Consider the following 19,331-nt stretch of genomic DNA (forward strand, 5'->3'; position numbering starts at 1 on the left):
TTGTATCGGGATCAGCTTGTTGTTTTCATTTACCACTATGGTCTTTCAGCCTTTTTTCGGTATGCACTATACTAGACTAACCCATCATTGTCGGAAATGGGATAAATCACTCCGATGTTTAGCCACTTGATGATTTCTTTGCGGACAACTTCTTTCATGTTTGGATTTGGCCGCCTTTGACTCTCAATTGAACTCCTCGCTTCTTCTTCCAGGTTGATTGGATGCATACAAAATGAAGAAATGATTCCTCTGATATCAACTATTGTCCAGCCAATCGCTTGCTTATGCTTACTTAGAATTTTCAGCAACAATTTTTCATCTTGTTTCGTTAGCTCAGCAACAATGATTACTAGCAATGTGTTATCTTGACCTAGATATGCATATGTTAAATGTGCCGGCAGTGGCTTCATGTCAAGCCTTGGTGGTTCAATTACCAACAGTTTGAGTGTTTTTGATATTTTACGGTCTACTACTAGACATGCTATTCCTACTACTAAAGCAACCTGCTATGTTGTTTCTTCAATTTCCTCTAATACTTCTTCCTAATTCTCTCGATGTGTAACATCCTACACATTTGAAAACAAAGTATCAATAGCATCAACGAAAGAACACTCATCCAAATCTCCTATAAATTTTAGTTCACTTGTGTAACGACCGGATCCTTACACATTATGATCCGACCGCTACGACATGCATACTTAGACTTTTCTATCAAGAGATGAGTTTTGGTGAAAATTTCAAAGAACATATCTAAATTTTATTAGTTAGATAGAAAAACTATATAAAAAGTTTATTTATCAAAACACCAGAATCCATAAAACATTAGTGTGGTGGTACAAAATGCATATGCCTATAATAGTGAGTTTGATAGTTGACCATTTGAGCGACGTCCAATTCTGCCATCTACGCTATGTCCTTACCTACAAAGTCTGTAAAAATATAGGATGAGTATATAATATACCCAGTAAGTAGTTCTCACGTAGGGTAGTGACCAAATGCACAATCACAAGCAACATGTCATGAAAACATATGGTTGGGACCGAAAACGTATAATAACATGTGGTGGTCGGTTATGCTTCCAACATAAATCTCTCCGCCCTGATAGGAAGATGAGAACCTAAGTGAAAACTAACCCATCTGATGATTAGCGGGTCATGCAGTCAGTAGGGCCAGAGTCGCATCCAACATCAACCATTAGCATAAACATAATATTGGACTAGAGGGGTGCAACCATACATACCCTGCAAGTCCCTAGCATAAACATAACGTAAGATTAGGCCTGGAAGGGTGCAACCATACATGCCCTGCCAGCCCTGGAAGCATAAATTTCTCCGCCCTGATAGAAAGATGAGGACTTAAGCGAAAACTAACCCATCTGATGATTAGCGGGTCATACAGTCAGTAGGGCCAGAGTCGCATCCAACATCAACCATTAATATAAACGTAAGATTAGACTGAAAGCATAACTTACACCTAATTAAAACTTGATTTTAACGTAATCTTGAACAAACATAATGCATGGGGTCCCTTGTAGAGAAACGTGTTCTAAACATGTAATGCAATATAACAATTAACATAACCATGCAACATAATAAAGGTACACTACCATAGAACATTTAAAGAGAGGGTGAGATAAACTACTTACCTTGACTGTGATCTAGTTATTCCTTATTATTCTTTATGATTTGATCAGTAGAGCTTTCCCTTCTTAAACTAGAAGAAAATTTGGGCAAAATTTGGGCAGCACCTTACCCGAACTTTTCTCTTTTAACCTCACAGAACTTCCTCACCCACACTTACTTTTTCACACGATTCTTTGTTACTGAGATTTGTTTGAGAATGGGTTAAATCTTCAGGCAAAGGGTCCTATTTATAGTAGTTTTCAGCTCTTCTCAGTGTGACAAATTATCATACAAGTGGCTTCTTTAAAATTAATTAGGGTTTAAGAATTCCTCTCAATAAGATACCTAATCTTGGCTAACGTTTTCCCTTACGTCATCATTCTTTGTTTTTATTCAATTTTAGGGTTTTTCTATGTATAATCTATAAGACCGTGGCCAAATTCAACGCATAATCCACGCTTCTGTCCAAATCTCACTCTCTTTGTTCTCAGAATCTCACTCTCTCTAGCTTTCTCACTGGTTTTCCTCTCGCGACTCTCGCTGTCGCTGGTCTCGTTCTCACTCTCGCTCCCGCTCCCACTCTCTCCCATTGTCTCGCCGAGAACCTCGCTCACTTTACTCTCGCTCTTTTCAATTTTCTCTCCAATCTTGCTAGTTTTCACGCGTGGTTTCCTTCACTACTTGTGGATTCCACTTCCTCTTTTTAACTCTTTCAAATTTTAAGAGTATATGGGCAATTAATTCACCTCTAATTCTTCCAATGAGCAGTGCCCAACCAAAAAGTTATCTACTTCCCGTTGTCTTCTAAATTAGCTAGCGTCCAACTTCAAATTAATCTTCCCTAATTCTGCTCTCTTATTCATTATTTTTGGATAATGAATAAATTTCCCATTTTTCCCCTTCTAAATTTCCACCCCTTTAAATAAAATTTCGTCCTGCTTAACATTTGACATTTAATTTCCTGTATGCGTACAAATCTGGGTTATTACAACTTAACACATTAAATGAAATCTTTTGGTCATTGACTCGCATAGTCAATTCTCCCTTTTACACATCAATAACTCTCCCAATTACCAAAGAATTATCGGCACTTCCTCATCTGATTCACAATATAAATTTATAAAGTCCATAGGAAACATAAACTTGTCTACTTTTACCAATACATTCTCAATTTTTCCCATTGGCTTAGTGATGGATCTGTTAGCTAACTGCGGCATCACCGTGGTTGGTTTCACTCCTCAATGCCAAACAGAGTGAAAATGGAGTAAGGTATCAAATTTATGTTTGCCCCCAGGTCACACAACACTCTACATAAACTCTGTCCTCCAATTGAGCATGGAATAGTGAAGTTCTCAGGATCTTTCAGCTTAGGAGGAATCTTTCTACTAACCATCATACTATAACATTCAGTTTACGCAACGCTTTTGAACTCCGACAACTTTTGTTTCTTAAAAAAAATATCTTTTAGAAACTTGATATAGTTTGACATCTCTTCCAGATCCTCAACTAAAGGATGTTGATATATAATTGCTTGAGGATATCCAAGAACTTCTTGAACTGCATGTCTTTGTTGGTCTTTTGAAGCTTTAGGGTAAAGGTACGAATGGTTTATATGCTGCTACCTCTTTCTTGTCTGTTGACACCCTTGACATTTCATCTTCTTCATTCTTTTTGCCTTTTCCATCTACTGTCTTTGTTTCCACATCTTTCAGAATCGTATCTTCTTTAGACTTAACATTTTTTGTTTCTTTCGTTCTACACTATACTTGTTTTTCATATATTTTCGGTCCTTCATACTCCACTTCTCTTCTTTATTTCTACACTGTATTTCTCTCCTTTCCATTTAGCTTTGGTGCTTCTGTGTTATTGGGTAAGGCTATGGGCGATCTGTTCTGAATCTCCTTTGCCAACTGGCCCACCTGCACTTCTAAGTTTCTCAGAGCCATACCATTTCTTGCTATATACTCTTTCATTATTTCTACCATGATGGGACTTTTTTAGGAGGCTTCACAGAAGGTTAGGCTTGATGCTACTGTCGCGACACTTGTGGGAATCCAAGTGGGTTGCTCTTGTTTGTTACTGCATGTACTTGTGATGTTGTTAGGCTTTGACCATGCAAAATTTGGGTGTGATCTCCATCCAGGGTTGTAAATATTGGAATAGGGATCCCAATGCTCTTGTGTTGGTTTTATGTCCTAAAACTCGTGGTTTGTAAGCAATAAACTTATTCTAAAATTCAATAAAGTTATTATTGAAGTTTGATTCAATAAAATTGTTATTGAATTTATGAATTGCTTATTTCGTTTTAGAAATAAATCCAATAAACTAAAAGATCTATGACTATTATATGAGTACTTGAACTTTATGTGGAGAAATAAAAGTGGATCAAGTTTGAGTAAATGGTAAAAATGATCTATAGTATACAAATAAGATTGGGTACCTTATTCTAGTAATACTATTAGATGCGGCCCATTCTGTAGTTGTTACAAAGAATTGTAAAGTGCTACAAACGAGGTGATCCTGATTCGTTCATGTGGTGACATGAGGAGTGGGGATGTCCTTTACAATGAGTTTGCATAAGATCGGACCAAGAAATAAGTCACTCTTACTTTATAACGTTGTTTACTGTTTAAGACTGACTATTTCATACCGTGACCTAGGTAACTTAACCTTAATCTTGAGCTAACTATGGACTCCTTTTTATTCAGGATTAGCATTTGATCTGCATAGGTGAGAGTAGTCCAACAACACTGCTTCATAAGCCTCCCATTTTGGGGATAAGGCTGGGTAGATAGCTGGGGACATAGGGTGCAAGATGGAATTCACGCCTACCCGATTTAAGGATAAGGAAGGTTGTTCTCTTAAGTGCTGAATCTAGGTCTTGAACAAGGGACCCCACCATCTCATTGGCCCAAGAGGGATCTGGTTTAGTAATTAGATCACAAACCAATTGTTCATTAGAGGATCAGTAGAAACAAGACGTAATTTCAAGGATAAAACAACATTTGACCCAACCGTTACTACGAATAACCTGTGAAGGGTTGTCTTACTAAGTATGGTTAAATCAAGTGGGCACAAATATATCTACAATGAGGAGAGTGAAAATGTCGATGTATAGTGGTGTGACTCGATAATTAACGAATATTGGTTAATTTGGTCTAACGAGTTTTAGCCAATTAATCTCAAATCATTGAAGCTTATGATCTATAGGTCCATAAGGTCCCTCTACTAGCTTGTAAAATATGAACACCTTGAATTAGTAAATTGAGGGAATTTTGAATGATATCAATTTGAAGTGTTCAAATTGAATTTCAATTTGAAATGTTCAAATTGAATTTATGGATTGAATTTGAATAGTTCAAATTCAAATTAGGGTTTGTATAATTATATTTGATATAATTAATTAATGTTTAATTTATTGAAATTAAATGAAATTTGAGAGTTTATATTGATTTATTGTATAATTATATTTGATATAAATATTGATTTAAATATTAATTACATGAATATGATTCATATTTAAAATTAGGTATGTGATTAATTTAATTTTTTATATTAAATTACTATTAAATTAATTAAATTTTTTTAATTAATTAAATCAAAATTAATTTTCATTTTTATTTCAATTTCAAAAATTGAAATATTGGTTTTGATTTTAATTAATTTTGAATTAATTAAAATTAAAGATTGAAAATGGAAATTGAAATTTTGAAAATTGGTAGTGGACTTTTCCACATTTTGGTGAAATAAGAAGGTGTTTCTCCTAAATTCACACACGTTGCCCATTAATTTCATGCATTTGAAGTGGCATCAGTTGGTCTCTTGAGTGCTTGCATGAAAAAGAATGATAAAACTCTTCAATTTTGAGATTGAAAGAATTTCAAGACTGAAAATTAGTTTTTACAGAAACGGTTTTCCCTCTCTTCAAACCCACACCAAAACCTTCACAAATTCAACCCAATTGTGAGATCCACCACTGAAATTCAAGGGTAAGAATAGTAGAGAAAATCTCTTGATGGTCACAACTTTAATGGAAGAAGATTGCAGCTCAAATTCATGTTTGTAGAGGATCTTCAAAGATATGTGTTGAAACCCTCTCAATACCCTATGAACATGTTTATTTTGATGTCAAAATTACAGAAGAACCAGTCGCTACGTTGCTTGGAAATGTTGTCCATCGATCAAGGAGCTATCGTTGGGTGATTTTAATATCATTCTCACGGATATGTTCTGATGCAATTGGTAGTCGTCTGGTATGTACACTTTAAATCCACTTTACTCTAATTTAAAACATCAACATCAAGTGTTGTTTGATGGAAGACATCAAGGTCTAGACTTAGAATTTGATTTTGTGTTATGTGTTGCCTAAAGTAAGGGTTCATCTAAAATTAGGAGAGAAGTAATATTTAATAAGACTGAAAAAGGTTAAATATCTTAAAGTAAAATTAGTTCTAGATTTGTTCATCTATTTCTGGAAGAAATCGTGAGAAATATTATATTCAATATCTAAAGATTTGCCAATATGGATAATTGATTCAAATCTTATGTCTGTAACGTAAATAATTTCAAATCAAGTTGAAAAGTAGAAGTTGATTGTGCATTCTTATATGTGTTCAGTACAATTTTCGAATCATTTCTTATATACAACCATGAAAGAAAAATAGTACACTAAAGGATAAAACCACTTGATGTAAAAATTAAAATACATACAGAAAGGGAATTAATTATTTGTGGTGGCTTTCCTTATAAGTGATTGCATATAATGGAAAATAATTTTTGGAGTAAAATTAATTTAGCATTTCTTCATGAAAAAGCAAACATGGTGTTTCATTTTTTGAGTAAAATTCATTTTGAATACATTTTGCATTTGTTTTCAAAATGGTTCATTGACTAAATCATCTAACTAATGGCATCATTTAATAGATTTGAAAAAAAAATCAATATATTGATTTTTCACTTTGTGTGACCCTATACCATTATTTTGATTATCACTTAACTTGTTTGTGGTATGAAAATATGTAAATTCCATCATTTTTATGTGGAAGCTTGTAGAGTTTATGGTAATTTGAAATATTGTCTAAGCTATAAAATATGTGGATATTTTATAAGAACTTTTCATGGGTATATAAGTTAGAACAACTATCTCCATTGGTATAAGGCTTTTTAGGGTCAAAGTAAATACAATATCATATTTTTGTGAAGATATTTGGAGAGTTGTTATCCTTAATAAGTGGTATTAGAGTTATGCCCCTAGTTTAGCTATGTTGAACAAAGATGTAGTGAGCCTCAAAAGTATGTCATAGTATGATCTATAGTTGAACTCTGTCAGATTGGCTGTGTGTCCTAGTTAAGAGGAGCTAGCCTAGACAAGAGTGAGACAAATGAATTACTATTTGAGGGGAGACTTGGTGATCCTTTGTTCGAGGGGAGAAATGTTGGGAATGCAACCAAAGTTTAACATTGGTTAGAAAATGAGATGATAATCACATTTAGTAAATGAGGAGATGATCATGGATAATATATAATTTCAATTGATTAAAAGTATGCATGTCTAGGATCTTGAAAAGAGAAAAGTAAGATTGATGATTTATTGTTGTTATGTGATTTAGCAACTTATGAAGAAACATTATGAATTAAACATGGATTTAGTAGAATTTTTTAAAGGAAATAAACCACTTAAGTTTAAATGGATCTTCAAATATTTTGATGCATATTCTCATATGATTAAAATATTTGAAATATCTATTATAAAGCTCTGATAGTATTTATATAATACATCACATGGATATAAAGAAGTCATTTACTCAAGTTATTTGAGTTAATTATGTGAATATTTGTAAATATCCTTTGATACATGTATTTATGCAAATTTATTTGAGCTAATGGTGTGATATACTGATCTTTGGTACAAATATAGACGTAAGTAATGATACTAAGTTCTTTATATCCTCACAATTTGAAATGTAAGATTTAGGTGAAGGTGATGTGATACTTAGTGTTAAGATAAAGCAAACTAAAAATTGTTTTTCTTTATATTAATCACACATTGAAAAATGCTCCTGTAAGAATACCTTATGATACTAGTATGGGTCCTAAGAAAAATAAGGAAGATGTGTGTTTTGATCTGAATATGCAAAAATTATAAGAAGTGTTATGTTTTTTTTTATGAACTATACTAAACCTATTATTGTATATGTTCTGAGAAGATGAATAGATATACGCATAATCCTGATAAAAATCATTTAATTGTTCTTCGTATGTTGTGATTACATATTTTTTTAGAAGGGTAGTGTATGCACACTGAGTAACATAGAATGATGAAGTAAGCTTTACTAGAGGATATGTGTTCTTATTGGGTAGAGAAGCTACTTCATGAAAGCGTGAATTTATTGCTCTGGAATTAGTAGGACATTAGTTTGAATGGCTTAAAAGCTAATTGAGAGATGCACTATTGTGGGGGACATTAATATGAGTGGCTTAAAAACCTATGTGAAGATGTACTGGGCATTAGTATGAGTGGCTTAAAAGCCAACTAGGAGATGCACCATTGTGGGGGACATCAGTATGAGTGGCTTAGAAGCCTACTGAAAGATGTACCATTATGGGAGGGCATTGTACATATCTCTTTGCATTGTGTACCATTCTACGCTTTAGGCATGGAGCTGTGAACTAATTGTGAAAGGAGGATTATTTCATTGTAAAGTTTGAGAGGAATTTTGCAGATCCTCTCACTAAAGAAATAACAAGGAGAGTAATTCTAGAATTTTGAACAAGTATGAGACTCCAACCATTATAGTGATCCATAGCCCTTTATCTAAGTTGTCTATTGCGATAGACTTGATAGTCCATGGCCCTTTATCTAGATCGTCTAGGTCGTCTATTACGATAGACTTGGTGGTCCATAGCTTTTCATTTGGGTGGTCCTAGTACGGACTTGATGGACAAAACTAAAATATTTAAAAATTCCATAGCCCTTCCTTTGGGTGGTCCTAGCATGGACTTAATGGATAATGATAAAATTTTCGTAGCTCAGTTTTTTAATGGTTTGTCTTTGGCAGACTTGATGGAGTTGGTCTCCTGTTATGGATTATATATTTCATAGCTCAGTTTTGAGCAGTCTATTGCGATAGACTTGATGAAGCAATTAATGTGATTGTGAAGGTGTGACCGCCTTCTATGGAAAAGTTTAAGGGTATTTTTCTAGAGCTTTCACGTTGATTCAAGATTCTATGTGCATGGCCTTAAATAGCATGCTCTTATCACGGAATCGAGGGAAATTTAAGGAGTAAAACGTATTGTGTGGGTCTCGACCATAGTTATTGAAAATTCAAGAGGTAACTCACTCTCTCTAATCAACTTGTTGCTCTACTTCACTATGCATTAGTTCAAATCGAAAGATGTTGAGGTTTAAGTTTATTCTCTTATATTTGCTCATATAAATTATTTATTGTTTTTTATTCTCAATCATTCGTGGGGGATTGATGGGAATGACTAGTTAATTAGTCATTTGCTGGAATGACTTGTCATAAAATTAGCCAAAGATTTCTAGATGTATTTTCATATTTAATTTAAATTTGAAAACGGTTTTCTGTATTTAATTTAGATATGAATCTTTTCCCTATTTAATTTAGATATGAAATATTTTTGTATTTAATTAAGATCTTAGAAAAATGTTTTTCTTGGATTCCTAAAAGAACAATGGTTGTTTTAATCTTCAAAGGTGAGATTTAAGTTTGGCATGATATTTCTCTCTATTAAAAATGATTTAATTTTGAACAAAGTTTTCATTCAATTTCAATCCTTCTACGATGAGTGCACGTTCGAGAAGGGTGTTGTGTTATCTTTAGAAAGCAACCGACTTTTGGCGATTTAGCACTGAGATCATGCCGATTTTGCTTTCAAGGCAATGGTATATCCACGACACAAGGGTCAACATTTGAATCCTATAAGTTTCTTCCAAAAATAAAACACCATGCTTGCTTTCGCATGAATAAATGTTAAATTAATTTTACTCCAAAAATTAATTTCCATTATATGCCATTACTTATAAGGAAAGACACCACAAATAATTAATTCTCTTTTCTTATGTATTTTATTTTTTTACCTTAAGTGGTTTTATCCTTTGGTGCACCAATTTTCTTTCACTGTTGTATATAAGAAATTGTTCTAAAAATGTACAGAACACATATGAGAACATACAATCAGCTCCTACTTTTTAACTTGATTTGAAATTATTTACGTTGCAGACGTAAGATTTGAACCAATGAACCATATTGGAAAATCTTTAGATATCTCTTACAATCTAAAAATAGAGAATATTCACAGTAATGCATCTAGATCTTCCAGATTAAACTAAATCTACATACCTCGAGAGGAAGATCTTCCACTGCTGAAAAGAAAGAACAACCCATGACTGAAACTGTCATTTTCATGTCTATGTTGGAGGTTGCGGATATTATAATAGAGTTTTCACAATTTGTTACTCATATTTAACCAGAAAAAATTAACAAAACCCACAAAAGAAAGAAGACAGTTTCGATGCCGACACCGATGACTAGGACTAAAAAACATAGGAAACAATTGAAGAAGAAGGCAAAATAGAGTAAATATTTGACGATTCTTGAGATGTCGGTGGCGATGAGAGATCAGATTGTGGAGATAGGTGGGTAAGAAATTAGACTTGTGATTCAAAAACAACTTCAAGATACTAATTTAAATAAGAACCATGGGTACTTATCTCTGCCAATAAAGATATCGTTGTTTGATTTTTCAGCCGAGGATGAGAGAAAATTGTTGAGCGAAGTGGAAAACCAAAACAAGAAAAGATGAGCGTGGTGATTTTAGATGATGTTCTTGAAGAAAGAATGATTTGTTTGAAGAAGTGGAAGATTAGAAGTGGAGATGTATATTGTTTGACTACTAAATGGAATTTGTTGGGGAGGAAATAGGATTGAAAAGTGGAGAACATATTCAACTTTGGAGCTTCACAAAAGATGATGAATTTGAGGCTTATTGTCTTTGCTTCGTGTGGTTAAGCTAGTACGTTACTAATTTATCATAGGAAAGATTATGGACTAAAATTGATGATCAGGACTTAGTAGGGATCAAAATAAACATTTTTTTAATAGTTTAGGGACTAAAAGCAAATATGTTTGAAAGTTTAGAGACCAAAATAGAACGAGATTCAAAGTTTAGGGACCAAAATAGATAAAAACTTAAATGTATTCTTGTTACTTACTTTTCTGAAATATTTTATGGCTTTTTTTTCTTTTTTTGAGTTTTTGGGAAATTATGAATTTCATCCTTTTATATAAGGTTGTCAATTTTAGCTCTAATTAACTTTGTTAAAAATACCATTTGATCTCAAACATAGATGATAATAACAATTTAGTTTCTATACTTCAAATTTATAACAATTTAGTCTCTAAACTTTAATAAATATCAATTTTGTCATTTTAGATTAGGATTTGTAACAATTTAGTTTATGTCTTAAAAAACTAAGATTAATGAAATTTCTTACCCATTTAGATTGATAAACTAATTAAGGGTCAAGTTTTGTTCATAAATTATAAATACAGGTCTGCTTGGCAACCAATTTTATTTTTTTATTTTCTAATTTATTTCTTGGTTTTTTTAAAAACAAGTTTGTTTGGTAATTAATTGAATTTTTTGTTTTTACAATTTAAAAAATGGTTTGGAAATTGTGAAGTAATTATGAAAGGAAAAGAAAAAGAAGTCTTTAATTTATAGGATATTTGTAATACATAGTAGAATAAGAGAAAAAATCTAAAAATATATTACATTTTTAAAATATTTACAAATATGGATGAGTTGACTAGTCAATCTTTGAATTTCTTTTTAATTTCTAATTTCGCTCTCCCTTATCTTATTTGATGTACACCTTCTCTTTTTTTAATCTTTTTATTTTCTTTCTTTTCTGTTTTTTCTTCTTCCCTTTATTTTATTTTATTTTATTCTTTTCTTTATCCGATTTTTGCTTTTTTCCTTTCTTTTTTTAGTTTATTTGATTTTCTTCTTTTTTCCTTTCTTTTTCTTTCCTTTATTTTTTATTTTTTGATCTGGAAATTAAAAAATATTGAAAAATTGACTAGTCAACTCATCCATATTAGCAAATATTTTAAAGATATAATATATATTTAGAGTTTTTCTCTTATTTTACTATGTATTACAAATATCCTATAAATTAAAGATTTTCTTTTTTTTTTTTCGCTTTCATAATTACTTCACAATTTCCAAACCATTTTTTAAATTGTAAAAACAAAAAATTCAATTACTTACCAAACAAACTTGTTTTTTTTTTAAAAAAAAAAACCAATAATAAAAATAGAAAACAAAAAAATAAATTTGTTGCCAAGCAAACCCGTATATAAAATTTATGAACAAAACTTGACCCTTAATTAGTTTATCAATCTAAATGGGTAAGAAATTTCATTAATCTTAGTTTTTTAAGATAGAAACTAAATTGTTACAAATCCTAATCTAAAATGAAAAAATTAATATTTATTAAAGTTTAGAGACAAAATTGTTATAAATTTGAAAGTATAAAAACTAAATTGTTATTATCATTAATGTAACAACCCAGATTTGTACGCATACAGGAAATTAAATGTCAAATATTAAACAGGACGAAATTTTATTTAAAGGGGTGGAAATTTAGAAGGAAAAAAAAAGGAAATTTATTCATTATCCAAAAATAATGAATAAGGGAACAGAATCAGGGAGGATTAATTGGAAGTTGGATGCTAGCTAATTCAGGAGACAACGGGCAGTAGATAACTTTTTGTTTGGACACTACTCATTGGAAGAATTGGAGATGAATTAATTGCCCATATACTCTTAAAATTTGAAAGAGTTAAAAAAAAGAGGAAGTGGAATCCACAAGCAGTGAAGGCAACCACGCGTGAAAACTAGCGAGATTGGAGAGAACATTAGAGAGAGCGAGAGTAAAGAGAGCGAGATTCTCAGCGAGACAGTAGGAGAGAGCGGGAGCGAGAGTGAGAGCGAGAGTCACGAGAGCGAGAGCGAAAGCGAGAGTCACAAAAGCAGACCAACGAGAAAGCTGGAGAGAGCGAGATTCTGAGAATAGAAAGAGCGAGATTTGGACAGAAGCATGGATTATGCGTTGAATTTGGCCACGATCTTATAGATTATACATGGAAAAACACTAAAATTGAATACAAACAAAGAATGATGACGTAAGGGCAAACATTAGCCAAGATTAGGTGTCTTATTGAGAGGAATCCTTAAACCCTAAGTAATTTTAAAGAAGCCACCTGTACGATGATTTGTCATACTGAGAAGAGCTGAAAACTACTATAAATAGGACTTTTTGCCTGAAGATTTAACCCATTTTCAAACAAATCTCAGTAACAAAGAATCGTGTGAAAGAGCAAGTGTGAGTGAGGAAGTTCTGTGAGGCTAAAAGAGAAAAGCTCAGGTAAAGTGCTGCCCAAATTCTGCCTAAATTTCCTTCTAGTTTAAAAAAGGGAAAGCTCTACTGATCAAATCATAAAGAATAATAAGGAATAACTAGATCATGGTAAGTAGTTTATCTCACTCTCTCTTTAAATGTTCTATGGTAGTGTACCTTTATTATGTTGCATGGTTATGTTAATTGTTATATTGCATTACATGTTTAGAACACATTTCTCTACAAGGGACCCCATGCATTATGTTTGTTCACGATTACGTTAAAATAAAGTTTTAATTAGGTGTAAGTTATGCTTCCAGTGTAATCTTACGTTTATGTTAATGGTTGATGTTGGATGCAACTCTGGCCCAACTGACTGCATGATCCGCTAGTCATCAGATGGGTTAATTTCCGCTTAAGTCCTCATCTTCCTATCAGGGCGGAGAAATTTATGCTTCTAAGGCTGGCAGGGCATGTATGGTTGTACCCTTCCAGGCCTAATCTTACGTTATGTTTATGCTAGGGACTAGCAAAGTATGTATGGTTACACCCCTCTAGTCCAATATTATGTTTATGCTAATGGTTGATGTTGGATGCGACTCTGGCCCTACTGACTGCATGACCCGCTAATCATCAGATGGGTTAGTTTTCGCTTAGGTTCTCATCTTCCTATCAGGGCGGAGAGATTTATGTTGGAAGCATAACCGACCACCACATGTTATTATACGTTTTCGATCCCAACCATATGTTTTCATGACATGTTGCTTGTGATTGTGCATTTGGTCACTACCCTACGTGATAACTACTTACTGGGTATATTATATACTCATCCTATATTTTTACAGACTTTGTAGGTAAGGACACAGCGTAGATGGCAGAATTTGACGTTGCTCAAATGGCCAACCATCAAACTCACTATTATAAGCACATGCATTTTGTACCACCACGCTAATGTTTTATGGATCCTGGTGTTTTGATAAATAAACTTTTTATATAGTTTTTCTATCTAATTAATAAAATTTAGATATATTCTTTGAAATTTTTACCAAAACTCATCTCATGATAGAAAAGTCTAAGTATGCATGTCGTAGTGGTCAGATCATAATGGGTAAGGATCCAGTCGTGATAGTTTGATATCAGAGCGTTTAGGCCAAATAGGGTCTATTGCATTAGAAGAGTCGTGGTGTTTGATGGTTCGACCTGTTAAGTGATGCCCATAGCCATGCCAAATACTCTGGTAAGTGGAATTTTCGAACAAGTAATTTAGTAAATAATTTAGTAAACATAGGTATGAGTTAAAAAAAATGATTTGAGAATACAAGACTTTCCATCCTTCAATATTTGACGAATCATCCGTGCATCCAACTATAACATTGAATTGGATAGAAATAGAACTATTTTCCGCCATATGAACATCCCAGAAGAACAGAAAGTAAATTGTGCCACCTTCATGTTAAGAGGCGATGCAAAGTTCTGGTGGGACTCCACACAAAGAACAGTCAAAGGTACAGTCTCATGGCAGCAATTCAATCAGGCTTTTTACAACAAGTATTTTCCTTTGACAGTGAGATATCAAAAGAAAGTGGAATTTCTTAATATTCATCAAGAGAACATGTCAGTGGCAGAGTATGAACGAAAATTTGATAGCTTGTCCCACTTTGTCCCTCAACTAGTAGACACAGAAGAGAAGAAGGTGGAAAGGTTTATTTGGGGATTAAGATAAGGCATTCGAGGCATTGTTACTGCTTTCCGACACAAAGAGTATGCCCTTACCCTCGAGTCAGCCTTATTCATGGAAGTAGATCTTGCTGCCAAAACCTCAACTTCTGAACGAGGATGCATGCCAAATGAAAAGAGGAAATTCGCCCAACAGGGCTTCCAATGCTCACAACGGCAAGCAAAAATTTTCCAAAGCACCCAGGGCATACAGTCACAACAGAAGAGTCAAACATTTACATATCCTAAGTGCAGAAATTGTGGAAAACACCATTAGGGGCAATGTCTTCGGAACTTAGGGGTGTGTTTCAACTACGGCCAAACAGGTCACTATACAAAGGCTTGCCCAAAGCTCATCAACCAAGCATCAACTGCCCAGACCACCCAGCCTACTAGTAACAAGGTTACCCAACAACAGAAAGGACGGGTGTTTGCTGTTACACGTCAAGAGAGAGAGGATCAAGATGCAGTTGTTACAGGTACATTACCCATCCTCGGGTATTATGCCTTCACTTTATTTGATTCGGGCTCTAGTCATTCATTCATCTCTACAATATTTGCACAACATGCTCAATTAACATCAAAGCCATTAGGCTACATTCTATCCGTAGCTACTCCTACCGGAGTATCTATATTGGCCTACTCAGTAGTAGAAAACTGTGAATTGTTAGTATCAAGACATAAACTAGGGGTGACCCTTATCATCCTAGACATAAGTGATTTTGACATAATACTAGGTATGGACTGGTTAGCAGTAAACTATGCAAGCATAGATTGCCATAATAAAGAGGTCATATTCACCTTTCCAATAGGAACCAAGTTTAAGTTTAAGAGTTCTAATACACAATCAACCCCAAGAATAATTTCAGCCTGAAAAACTAAACATTTGCTCAACCATGGGGCTTGGGCATATTTAGCAAGCTAGTAGATTTACGAAACCAAAAGGATGAAATTAAGGCCATTCCTGTAATAAGCGAATTTGAAGATATATTCCCAAAAGAGCTACCGGGTTTACCACCGAATCGAGAAATAGAATTTTGTATAGATCTAATTCCTAGAGCTGAACCAATATCTAAAGCACCATATAGAATGGCACCTGCGGAATTAAAAGAACTCAAAATACAGTTACAAGAATTGCTAGATAAGGGATTTATACGCCCTAGCGTGTCTCCATGGGGAGCACCTGTTTTATTTGTTAAGAAAAAGGATGGATCCATGCTTTTATGTATAGATTATCGGGAGTTGAATAAGTTGACAATAAAGAATAAGTATCCACTCCCACGCATTGATGACCTATTTGACCAATTACAAGGAGCCTCAGTATTCTCAAAAATAGACTTACGATCTAGATACCATCAACTACGAATCAAGGAGTCAGATATACCCAAGACTGCTTCCGAACAAGATATGGGCATTATGAATTCGTTGTGATGCCCTTTGGATTAACGAATTCCCCAGCAGCCTTCATGGACTTGATGAATAGAATTTTTAAGGACCATCTTGATAACTTCGTGATCGTATTTATAGATGATATTTTAGTCTATTCCAAGTCAGAGGCAGAACATGAAAGGAAAACATCTTAGGGACGTTCTTTCCATAAAAGAAATGAATAGTTGTATGCCAAATTCTCCAAGTGTGAGTTTTGGGTGTGACAAGTTGCCTACCTAGGGAATATTTTAAAGCAAAAAGAAATCTCAGTGGATCTTGCTAAGATTGAAACGGTTATCAACTGGCCTCGCCCAACAATAAGTCAATGAGGTGCAAAGCTTCCTTGGATTAGCAGGATATTATAGACGATTTGTGAAAACTTCTCAAGTATAGCATTACCCTTAACTAACCTTACTAAGAAGAATAATCCTTTTGTTTGGAACCAAGCATGTGAGCAAAGCTTCCAGGAACTAAAAGAAAAGTTGACCACAACCCCTATTCTCACCATACCAGACGGATCAGGGGTTTAACTGTGTACAGTGACGCATCGAAGAAGGGGCTTGGTTGATGCAACATGGAAAGGTAATAGTATATGCTTCAAGACAACTAAAACCTTATGAACAAAATTATCCCGTTTATAACTTGGAGTTAGCTGCCGTAATCTTTGCCTTAAAGATATGGAGACATTACTTATATGGGGAAAAGATCCAAATTTATACAGATCTTAAAAGCCTTAAGTACTTCTTTACCCAGAAAGAGTTAAATATGAGGCAACGAAGATGGTTAGAATTAGTCAAAGACTATGACTGTGAGATCCTCTATCATCCAGGAAAAGCTAACATTGTTGCTGATGCTCTTAAGTAGAAAGTCAGCTCATATAGCAACTCTAAGTACAATCTCCAAACACATAATGGATGATATGGAAAGAGCTGAGATCTCACTAATACCAGACACTTTCACAACTCGAATAGCACAGTTAATTGTAAGACCTGCATTAAGGCAAAGGATAATTGATGCATAATAAACAACTGCAGTCAGAAAATGGAGAAACCAATAAATTCTCTACAGCCCCAGACTCTGCACTCCTCTACCGTGGGCATCTATGTGTACTAGATGATGAAGAAATCAAGAAAGAACTACTGAAGGAAGCTCATGAATCATGCTTTTCAATACATTCTAGGAGTACCAAAATGTATCGAGAATTGAAAGCACATTATTGGGGGTGTAACATGAAAAAGGATATAGCTGACTATGTAAGTAAATGTTTGGTTTGTTAACAGGTGAAAGCTCAACGGCAACGACCACAAGGACTCCTCCAGCCTCTAAATGTTCCAGAATGGAAATGGGAGCATATTTCTATGGACTTCATCTCAGGACTCCCGAAAACTGTTAAAGGCCACAACATGATTTGGGTGATTGTAGATCGACTCACCAAATCAGCCCATTTTCTACCATGCAAGACTACTCACACTATGGAAGCACTAGCTCAAATGTACTTAAAAGAGGTCATCCGGTTACATGGAATCCCAGTATCAATTGTTTCAGATCGAGACCCTCGTTTCGTCTCTAAGTTCTGGAAAAGTTTGCAAAAATCAATGGGCACACAGCTAAATTTCAGTACAGCCTTCCACCTACAAACTGATGGCCAAACAGAACGAGTTAATCAAATCCTAGAAGACATGTTGAGGGCATGTACTTTGGATTTTACTGGAGCATGGGATTCGCAGATACATCTTATAGAATTTGCTTATAATAATAGTTATCAGGCGACAATTGGTATGGCTCCTTTCAAAGCCTTATACGGAAAGAAATGCAGATCCCCTGTACACTGGGATGAAGTTGGGGAGAGAACACTAGTAGGACCTGAATTAGTGCAGCAAACATCAGAGTCAATTAAGCTAATTCGGGAAAGAATGCAAACAGCTCAAAGCAGACAGAAGAATTATGTTCATAACCGTCGAAAATAATTGGAATTCAAAGTGGGAGATCACATATTTCTAAAAGTAGCACCAATGAAAGGCATTATGCATTTCGAATGAAAAGGAAAGCTTAGCCCTCGCTTTATTGGACCCTTTGAAATATTAAAACGTATTGGCCAAGTAGCTTATCGATTAGCATTACCACCCACCTTTTCTACAATACATAATGTCTTTCATGTATCGATGCTTCAGAAATACGTGTTTGACGCATCACATGTAGTAAATTATGAACCTCTACAAATGAGTGAAAACTTGGAATATGAGGAGACTCCGGTTTGCATTCTAGCAAGAGAGAAGAAGTCGCTTCGTAATCGGGAAATAAGTTTCGTGAAGGTTCTCTGGAGAAATCAGCAAGTAGAAGAAGCTACATGGGAACGAGAAGAAGTGATGAAAGTCAAATACCCTTATCTGTTTAAGAACCAAGAAACTTTCGAGGACGAAAGTTCTTAAGGGGGGAAGAATGTAACAACCCAGATTTGTACGCATACAGGAAATTAAATGTCAAATATTAAGTAGGACGAAATTTTACTTAAAGGGGTGGAAATTTAGAAGGAAAAAAAAAGGAAATTTATTCATTATCTAAAAATAATGAATAAGGGAGCAGAATCAGGGAGGATTAATTGGAAGTTGGACGCTAGCTAATTCAGAAGACAACGGGCAGTAGATAACTTTTTGTTTGGACACTACTCATTGGAAGAATTGGAGGTGAATTAATTGCCCATATACTCTTAAAATTTGAAAGAGTTAAAAAAAAGAGGAAGTGGAATCCACAAGCAGTGAAGGCAACCATGCGTGAAAACTAGCGAGATTGGAGAGAACATTGGAGAGAGCGAGAGTAAAGAAAGCAAGATTCTCAGCGAGACAATAGGAGAGAGCGGTAGCAAAAGTGAGAGCGGAAGCAAGAGCGAGAGTGGGAGCGGAAGCGAGAGCGAGAGTGAGACCAGCGACAGCGAAAGTGAGAGTCACGAGAGCAAACCAGCGAGAAAGCTGGAGAGAGCGAGATTCTGAGAACAGAAAGAGCGAGATTTGGACAGAAGCATGGATTATGTGTTAAATTTGGCCACGATCTTATAGATTATACATGGAAAAACCTTAAAATTGAATACAAACAAAGAATGATGACGTAAGGGCAAACATTAGCCAAGATTAGGTGTC

The sequence above is a fragment of the Benincasa hispida genome, chromosome 1 (assembly GCF_027475165.1).
Source record: "Benincasa hispida cultivar pf3 chromosome 1, pf3_genome.v1.1, whole genome shotgun sequence".
Taxonomy (NCBI): domain Eukaryota; kingdom Viridiplantae; phylum Streptophyta; class Magnoliopsida; order Cucurbitales; family Cucurbitaceae; genus Benincasa; species Benincasa hispida.